The sequence below is a fragment of the Oncorhynchus tshawytscha genome, unplaced genomic scaffold (genome assembly GCF_018296145.1).
Source record: "Oncorhynchus tshawytscha isolate Ot180627B unplaced genomic scaffold, Otsh_v2.0 Un_contig_4682_pilon_pilon, whole genome shotgun sequence".
In the NCBI taxonomy this organism is placed as follows: domain Eukaryota; kingdom Metazoa; phylum Chordata; class Actinopteri; order Salmoniformes; family Salmonidae; genus Oncorhynchus; species Oncorhynchus tshawytscha.
Window position 1 is genome coordinate 222,249 of NW_024609592.1, and position 9,731 is coordinate 231,979.

Here is a 9,731-nt window from a genome sequence, read left to right on the forward strand (position 1 = left end):
TTTTTTTGCAGTTGCATGGTAACAGTTGAATAAGATGACAAAAAAGAAGAAACCCGCACACTGCTCTTGGTAGTATCACTGATCTTTAATAAGCTTTACGTTTCGGCCTCAAAGCCTTCCTCGTAGCTTTTGTGAGTTTTTTAAATTAGCAACCGTATGTAGACATAACTTAACACACATCCATTCAATGCATTTAATGGAGTTGGAGTTGAGGTAAATTTTACAAATTTTTAGCCTAAAAGCAAATTCTGTTTTATAGTTACCAACTCAATTATCACCTATTATAGTTTAGTCAAAGAAGAAGCCATGTAAGTCTAAATACTGGGGCTCCCGGTTGCGCAGTGGACTAAGGTACTGTGTCTTAGTGCTAGAGGCGTCACTACAGACCCTGGCTCACAACCGGCCGTGATTGGGAGTCCCATAGGGTGACAGACAATGGGCCCAGCATCGTCCGGGTTAGGGTATGGCCGAGGTAGGCCGTCATTGTAAATAATAATAATAATAATTTGTTCTTTAACTGACTTGCCTAGTTAAATAAATTTAAATATATATATACATACAGTTGAAGACGGAAGTTCACATACACTTAGGTTGGAGTCATTAAAACTAGTTTTTCAACCACTCCACAACACATTCTCTGGAGTGATAAATCACATTTCACCATCTGGCAGTCCGATGGACAAATCTGGGTATAGCGGATGCTAGGAGAGTGCTACCTGCCCCACTGTAAAGTTTGGTGGAGGAGGAATAATGGTCTGGGGCTGTTTTTCATGGGTAGGGCTAGGCCCCTTAGTTCCAGTGAAGGGAAATCTTAACACTGCAGCATACAATGACATAGATGGGGCGGCAGGGTAGCCTAGTGGTTAGAGCATTGGACTAGTAACCGGAAGGTTGCAAGTTCAAATCCCTGAGCTGACAAGGTACAAATCTGTCGTTCTGCCCCTGAACAGGCAGTTAACCCACTGTTCCTAGGCCGTCATTGAAAATAAGAATGACTTGCCTAGTAAAATAAAGGTAAAAAAATTCACGATTCTGTGCTTCCAACTTTGTGGCAACAGTTTAGGGAAGGCCCTTTCCTGTTTCAGCATGACAATACCCCCATGCACAAATCGAGGTCCATTCAGAAATGGTTTGTTGAGATCGGTGTGGAAGAACTTTACTGGCCTGCACGTAGTCCTGACCTCAATTCCATCAAACACCTTTGGGTTGAATTGGAAGGCTGACTGCGAGCCAGGCCTAATTTCCCAACACCAGTGCCTGACCGCACTAATGCTCTTGTGGCTGAATGGAAGCAAGTCCACACGGCAATATTCCAACATTTAAGCCTTCCCAGAAGAGTGGAAGCTGTTGTAGCAGCAAAGGGGGGACCAACTCAATATTAATGCCCATGATTTTGAAATGAGATGTTTGATGAGCAGGTGTCCACATACTTTTGGTCGTGTAGTGTATGTCAGAGTATCATAACCGCCATCGACAAAAGACAACACTGTGTAGCCGTATCCATTGACTTGGCCAAGGCTTTTGACTCTGTCAATCATCGCATTCTCATCGGCAGACTCAACAGCCTTGGTTTCTCAAATGATTGCCTCGCCTGCTTCACCAACTACTTCTCAGACAGAGTTCAGTGTGTCAAATCGGAGGGCCTGTTGACCGGACCTCTGGCAGTCTCTATGGGGGTGCCACAGGGTTCAATTCTCGGGCTGACTCTCTTCTCTGTATACATCAATGATGTCGCTCTTGCGGCTAGTGATTCTCTGATCCACCTCTACGCAGACGACACCATTCTGTATACTTCTGGCCCTTCTTTGGACACTGTGTTAACTAACCTCCAGACGAGCTTCAATTCCATACAACTCTCCTTCTGTGGCTTCCAACTGCTCTTAAATGCAAGTAAAACTAAATGCATGCTCTTCAACCAATCGCTGGGCGCACCTGCCAGGCCTGCCAAGCATCACTACTCTGGACGGTTCTGACTGAATATGTGGACAACTACAATTATCTAGGTGTCTGGTTAGAATGTAAACTCTCCTTCCAGACTGATATTAAGCATCTCCAATCCAAAATTAACTCTAGAATCGGCATCCTATTTCGCAACAAAGCAACCTTCGCTCATGCTGCCAAACATACCCTCGTTAAATTGACTCTCCTATCGATCTTTGACTTCGGCGATGTCATTTACAAAATAGCCTCCAACACTCTACTCAGCAAATTGGATGCAGTCTATCACAGTGCCATCCGTTTTGTCACCAAAGCCCCATATGCTACCCACCACTGCGACCTGTATGCTCTCGTTGGCTGGCCCTTGCTTCATATTCGTCGCCAAACTCACTGGCTCCAGGTCATCTATAGGTCTTTGCTAGGTAAAGCCCCGCCTTATCTCAGCTCACTGGTCACCAAAGCAGCACCCACCCGTAGCATGCGCTCCAGCAGGTATATTTCACTGGTCACCTCCAAAGCCAATTCCTGCTTTGGCATCCTTTCCTTCCAGTTCTCTGCTGCCAATGACTGGAACGAATTGCAAAAATCTCTGAAAATGGAGACTTATATCTCGATCATCAACTTTAATTAACTTTAATTAAGCATTTAATTAAGCATCAGCTATAGAGCATCTTACAAATCATTGCACCTGTACTTAGCCCATCTGTAAATATCCCATCCAACTACCTCATCCCCATATTGTTATTATTTTTTTTGCTCCTTTGCACCCCAGTTGCACATTCATCTTCTGCACATCTATCACTTCAGTGTTTATTTGCTATATTGTAATTACTTTGCCACTATGGTCTATTTATTGCCCTACCTCCCTAATCTTACTTTATTTTACTTAATTTGCACACACTGTATATAGATTTTTTATATTGTGTTATTGACTGTACATTTGTTTATTCCATGTGTAACTCTGTGTTGTTGTTTGTGTCGCACTGCTTTGCTTTATCTTGGCCAGGTCACAGTTGTAAATGAGAACTTGTTCTCAACTGGCCGACTGGTTAAATAAAGGTGAAATAAAAAATAAAAATAGAAGAGTCATTACCAGTTGCATTCATGATGAGGTCAGGACTAGTCTCTTACAACAGCCACCATGGCTATGGCACTATTAGGGTCTGTAATAAGGGTTAGGGGTTAGGACTAGGGGTTAAGGGTTAGGGTTAGGATTAGGGTTAGGGTTAGGGGGAGGTTAGGGTTAGGGGTTAGGGTTAGGCCTGGGTTCACATTCATTAGAGTTTCTTGTAACATGATCTTCAGTTGATGTCTTCTCTGGTGCTGCTCATTGGAGTTATGAAGCAAGTAGCTAGTGTTGATATGATTGGCCTGGCTGGGGTTAGGGTTAATCCCTTGCGTTTTTGTTGAAATATGTTGAAAGTTGAAAATATTTTGTATGTTTTGCTTGTGTGTTTTTGTGTTATTAGTTTCAGTGGCTGTGTGATTGTGTATGTTTTCAATGTGTTTCAGTGGCTGTGTGATTGTGTATGTTTTCAATGTGTTTTAGTGGCTGTGTGATTGTGTATATTTTCTGTATGTGACTTTTTACGATCATTTATGTCTCTCTGTTTTCACATAATTTCTCTACTGTCTCTGTTCTCACCTGCCTCTGCTGTCCCTCCCCGTCTCTCTCTCCCTCTCTCTCTCTCGGTTATGACTTCATTCCACAGGAGATATGGATGGCCAATGGTGGGACCATGCATCTTGGCATAGCGAGGCCTTGTCTATGGTATGAATACGAATGGAGCCCCCCCAGTACCCTCTATCATCTCACTTTTTCTTTGTTTGGATTTCAGATGTGCATGCATTTTTTAAACAAAATTGTATTGACCTCATCCCAACCCTGTAGGCAACAGTCAAAGGGGAAACATCTAAACCAATGAGCAAGCATTATTATTGGACACCAACTCTAATACTCTATCTGAGAGGCAAAATAAATCAAATTGTATTTGTCACATGCTCCAAATACAACAGGTGTAGGGTTAGGGTTAACATTACAATGAAATGCTTACTTACGAGCCCTGACCAACAATGCAGTTTTAAGAAAAATAAGAGTTAAGATTATTTTTTTTTTACTAAATCAACTAAAGTAAAAAATAATCAAACAACAATAAGGATATACAGGGGTACCGGTACGCTGTGGGGGGTAGTCCTGGAAGAGGATGTGGAACTTGGACCCCAAGGTAAAGACATTGATACGTGCAGTAGAACAACCCTAAACAAGGCCAGTCAGAATAGCTGTAGTGAGAAGGACCTGTAGTGATAAGTTATAGGTTATACCTGCCTATTGTAAAGTGCTTTCTACTTACTACATTACTCACTACAAATACTACAACACACTACAACTACTACAACCCACTACAATTACTACAACTACTACAACCCACTACAACAAAAACAACAATCCTCTACAACTACTTACTGACTACTGCCTTAATTTGTTGGACCCCAGGAAGACCCCCTGCTTTGGCAGCAGCTAATTGGGATCAATAATAAATACAAATGCAAACACTGCAACCCACTATAGCCACTTATTCATCACAATTACTACAACCAACTACAACTACTTATTCACTACAATCTCTACAACCAACTACAACTAAAACTACAGCACACTACAGCTAATTACTCACTGCAGTTACTGCAACCCACTATGATTACTACAACCAACTACTGCCCTGAATGCCTCTACTGATCCTACAGCTATTGTATACAGTAATCATGTGCCTATGAACCAGATTTATACTGTTAGCACTGAGGCGGTGTGCCCTAGTAGGAAGTCCACTGTGTGCAGCTCACTCTGCACTAACATCAATAAATCAAAAATCAAACCAAATCAAATCAAATCAAAATCAAAATTTTATTTGTCACATACACATGGTTAGCAGATGTTAATGCGAGTGTAGCGAAATGCTTGTGCTTCTAGTTCCGACAATGCAGTAATAACCAACAAGTAATCTAACTAACAATTCCAAAACTACTGTCTTATACACAGTGTAAGGGGATAAAGAATATGTACATAAGGATATATGAATGAGTGATGGTACAGAGCAGCATAGGCAAGATACAGTAGATGGTATCGAGTACAGTATATACATATGAGATGAGTATGTAAACAAAGTGGCATAGTTAAAGTGGCTAGTGATACATGTATTACATAAGGATGCAGTCGATGATATAGAGTACAGTATATACGTATGCATATGAGATGAATAATGTAGGGTAAGTAACATTATATAGGGTAGCATTGTTTAAAGTGGCTAGTGATATATTTACATAATTTCCCATCAATTCCCATTATTAAAGTGGCTGGAGTTGAGTCAGTGTCAGTGTCAGTGTGTTGGCAGCAGCCACTCAATGTTAGTGGTGGCTGTTTAACAGTCTGATGGCCTTGAGATAGAAGCTGTTTTTCAGTCTCTCGGTCCCAGCATTGATGCACCTGTACTGACCTCGCCTTCTGGATGATAGCGGGGTGAACAGGCAGTGGCTCGGGTGGTTGATGTCCTTGATGATCTTTATGGCCTTCCTGTAACATTGGGTGGTGTAGGTGTCCTGGAGGGCAGGTAGTTTGCCCCCGGTGATGCGTTGTGCAGACCTCACTACCCTCTGGAGAGCCTTACGGTTGAGGGCGGAGCAGTTGCCGTACCAGGCGGTGATACAGCCCGCCAGGATGCTCTCGATTGTGCATCTGTAGAAGTTTGTGAGTGATTTTGGTAACAAGCCGAATTTCTTCAGCCTCCTGAGGTTGAAGAGGCGCTGCTGCGCCTTCTTCACGATGCTGTCTGTGTGAGTGGACCAATTCAGTTTGTCTGTGATGTGTATGCCGAGGAACTTAAAACTTGCTACCCTCTCCACTACTGTTCCATCGATGTGGATAGGGGGGTGTTCCCTCTGCTGTTTCCTGAAGTCCACAATCATCTCCTTAGTTTTGTTGACGTTGAGTGTGAGGTTATTTTCCTGACACCACACTCCGAGGGCCCTCACCTCCTCCCTGTAGGCCGTCTCGTCGTTGTTGGTAATCAAGCCTACCACTGTTGTGTCGTCCGCAAACTTGATGATTGAGTTGGAGGCGTGCGTGGCCACGCAGTCGTGGGTGAACAGGGAGTACAGGAGAGGGCTCAGAACGCACCCTTGTGGGGCCCCAGTGTTGAGGATCAGCGGGGAGGAGATGTTGTTGCCTACCCTCACCACCTGGGGGCGGCCCGTCAGGAAGTCCAGTACCCAGTTGCACAGGGCGGGGTCGAGACCCAGGGTCTCGAGCTTGATGACGAGCTTGGAGGGTACTATGGTGTTGAATGCCGAGCTGTAGTCGATGAACAGCATTCTCACATAGGTATTCCTCTTGTCCAGATGGGTTAGGGCAGTGTGCAGTGTGGTTGAGATTGCATCGTCTGTGGACCTATTTGGGCGGTAAGCAAATTGGAGTGGGTCTAGGGTGTCAGGTAGGGTGGAGGTGATATGGTCCTTGACTAGTCTCTCAAAGCACTTCATGATGACGGATGTGAGTGCTACGGGGCGGTAGTCGTTTAGCTCAGTTACCTTAGCTTTCTTGGGAACAGGAACAATGGTGGCCCTCTTGAAGCATGTGGGAACAGCAGACTGGTATAGGGATTGATTGAATATGTCCGTAAACACACCGGCCTGGTCTGCGCATGCTCTGAGGGCGCGGCTGGGGATGCCGTCTGGGCCTGCAGCCTTGCGAGGGTTAACACGTTTAAATGTCTTACTCACCTCGGCTGCAGTGAAGGAGAGACCGCATGTTTTCATTGCAGGCCGTGTCAGTGGCACTGTATTGTCCTCAAAGCGGGCAAAAAGTTATTTAGTCTGCCTGGGAGCAAGACATCCTGGTCCGTGACTGGGCTGGTTTCTTCCTGTAGTCCGTGATTGACTGTAGACCCTGCCACATGCCTCTTGTGTCTGAGCCGTTGAATTGAGATTCTACTTTGTCTCTGTACTGACGCTTAGCTTGTTTAATAGCCTTGCGGAGGGAATAGCTGCACTGTTTGTATTCAGTCATGTCACCAGACACCTTGCCCTGATTAAAAGCAGTGGTTCACGCTTTCAGTTTCACACGAATGCTGCCATCAATCCACGGTTTCTGGTTAGGGAATGTTTTAATCGTTGCTATGGGAACGACATCTTCAACGCACGTTCTAATGAACTCGCACACCGAATCAGCGTATTCGTCAATGTTGTTGTCTGACGTTGTTGTCTGACGCAATACGAAACATGAGAATATCTACATCTGCTATGCTTCCCAGTAAGGCAATGAAAACAAGCATGCATCCCAGAAAAGTGTACAAAATAGCCCATGTTAACACATGTAGCTTAAGAAACAAGGTTAATGAAATTAATAACTTGCTAGAAACAGATGACATTCATATTCTGACTATCTCTGAAACTCACCTAGACAATACCTTAGATGATACAGTGGTAGCAATACAAGGTAATAACATTTACAGAAAATACAGAAATGCCAGTGGTGGAGGTGTTGCTGTTTATATTCAGAACCACATTCCTGTAAAGATTAGAGAGGATTTCATGTTAAATACTGTTGAAGTAATTTGGCTACATGTTCCTCTGCCTCACCTAAAGCCCATTCTGGTGGGAAGCTGCTATAGACCACCAAGTGCTAACCGTCAGTATCTGGATAATGTGTGAAATGCTTGATAATGTACAGTACCAGTAAAATGTTTGGACACACATACTCATTCAAGGGTGTTTCTTTATTTGTACTATTTTCTAAATTGTAGAATAATAGTGAAGACATCAAAACTATGAAATAACACATGCAGTAACCAAAAAAGTGTAAAACCAATCAGAATATACAGTTGAAGTCAGAAGTTTACATAACTCTCTCTCTTCCTCCTCTCTCGCTCTCTTTTCCTACTCCCCTCTCTCTCTTTCTCTCTCTCTCTTTCTCTGCATGTTTCCCAGTGCATGCTTCTCCATCTACCCACCACTGCTGTGGTCACACAAACTCTTAAATCAGATGCCAATTGATATATGAATGACCACTTCTCCTGTGTCATCACTGCATTTAAAATGCATGACAGTTGGATTTGTTACACAGTGTAATATACTGCCTATACCGACCTTGCAGCACATGAAGACAGCACAGTATACTGCCTATACTGACTTTACAGCACAGTGTACTACACTGCCTATACTGACTTTACAGCACAGTGTAATATATTGCCTATACATACCTTGCAGCACATGAAAACAGCACAGTGTAATATACTGCCTATACTGACTTTACAGCACAGTGTACTATACTGCCTATACTGACTTTACAGCACAGTGTACTATACTGCCTATACTGACTTTACAGCACAGTGTACTATACTGCCTATACTGACTTTACAGCACAGTGTACTATACTGCCTATACTGACTTTACAGCACACTGTAATATATGGCCTATTCTGACTTTACAGCACAGTGTACTATACTGCCTATACTGACTTTACAGCACACTGTAATATATTGCCTATTCTGACTTTACAGCACACTGTAATATATGGCCTATTCTGACTTTACAAGCACAGTGTAATATACTGCCTATACTGACTTTACAGCACAGTGTACTATACTGCCTATACTGACTTTACAGCACAATGTAATATAATGCCTATTCTGACTTTACAGCACATGAAGACAGCAAAGCAAGCTTTCATAGGGTTTTTCCTATACTCATCATGACAGATTCAGTGGTTATACTGATGTACCTGGATAGAGCACCATTTGACACTAAATTCCAATGTCTCTTGATCTAAGTTTGTGTAATCACGATGCATCACATGTAATATGGCCTCCACCCTTCTTTCTGTTGAGTATGTTCTTCTATATTGTATTCTTGTTCTAATGTTTTGTTTTGAAACATGAGAAGCCTATTTGTTGTAAAACACAACATGTGTGTTGTCACTTTGACCTCGTAGCACCCGATGACATGGCAACCGTCCAAAGATGGCGAGCGCCTGATTGGGCGGATTATACTAAACAAGAGGATGAAGGATGGAACGGTGCCCCGAGACACAGGAGCTCTGCTGGGACTCAAGGTAAGCCCTGATCTTGGACCTGCTCCTAACCCTAACCCGTAGACACAGGAGCTCTGCTCTAGACTCAAGGTAAGCCCTGATCCTGGACCTGCTCCTAACCGCAAACTACAGACACAAGAGCTCTGCTGGGACTCAGGATATGGGGACGATATCTGGGCTGACTCAAATCAAATTTTATTGGTCACATGAGCCGAATACAACAGGTGTAGACTTTACATGAAATGCTTACTTATGAGCCCATTTCCCAACAGTGCAGAGTTTAAAATATTTGATAAATAAACTATTTAAACATTGAGGGAATCATATTTGAGTTAGAAAATTATGTTCCTATGATAGGTAAGACATACAAAACCTTGCAGAGTTTATCCAACTGACAATCTTTTAGAAAAAAATATTAACTATTGGAACCAAGACTTAAAAATAACTGATGTTGGTTCAAGATTGAGGGAAAGTTGGAGTGTAACGAAATTACAGTTAACAAAAATGTAGTGTGTCTGGTCAGGGTGATGTAGATGGGGGGAACTAGTGGGTCTGGGCAGGGTGATGTAGTTGATCTGCAGATGGGGGAGCTAGTGGGACTGGGCAGGGTGATGTAGATTATCTGCAGATGGGTCTGGGCAGGGTGATGTAGTTCATCTGCAGATGGGGAGCTAGTGGGTCTGGGCAGGGTGATGTAGTTGATCTGCAGATG

The 9,731-nt window shown here is 43.2% G+C and overlaps 1 long non-coding RNA gene across 1 annotated transcript in view; it reads left to right on the forward strand.

Annotated features, from left to right (window-relative positions):
* LOC121845226 overlaps nucleotides 1-9,036 on the forward strand; it is a 31,551-nt gene extending 22,515 nt beyond the window's left edge. The window contains exons 2-3 of the long non-coding RNA XR_006082454.1: nucleotides 3,651-3,709; nucleotides 8,921-9,036. This is a non-coding gene — a long non-coding RNA (uncharacterized LOC121845226). The remainder of the gene's footprint in view (nucleotides 1-3,650; nucleotides 3,710-8,920) is intronic.
* Nucleotides 9,037-9,731: the final 695 nt, after the last annotated feature.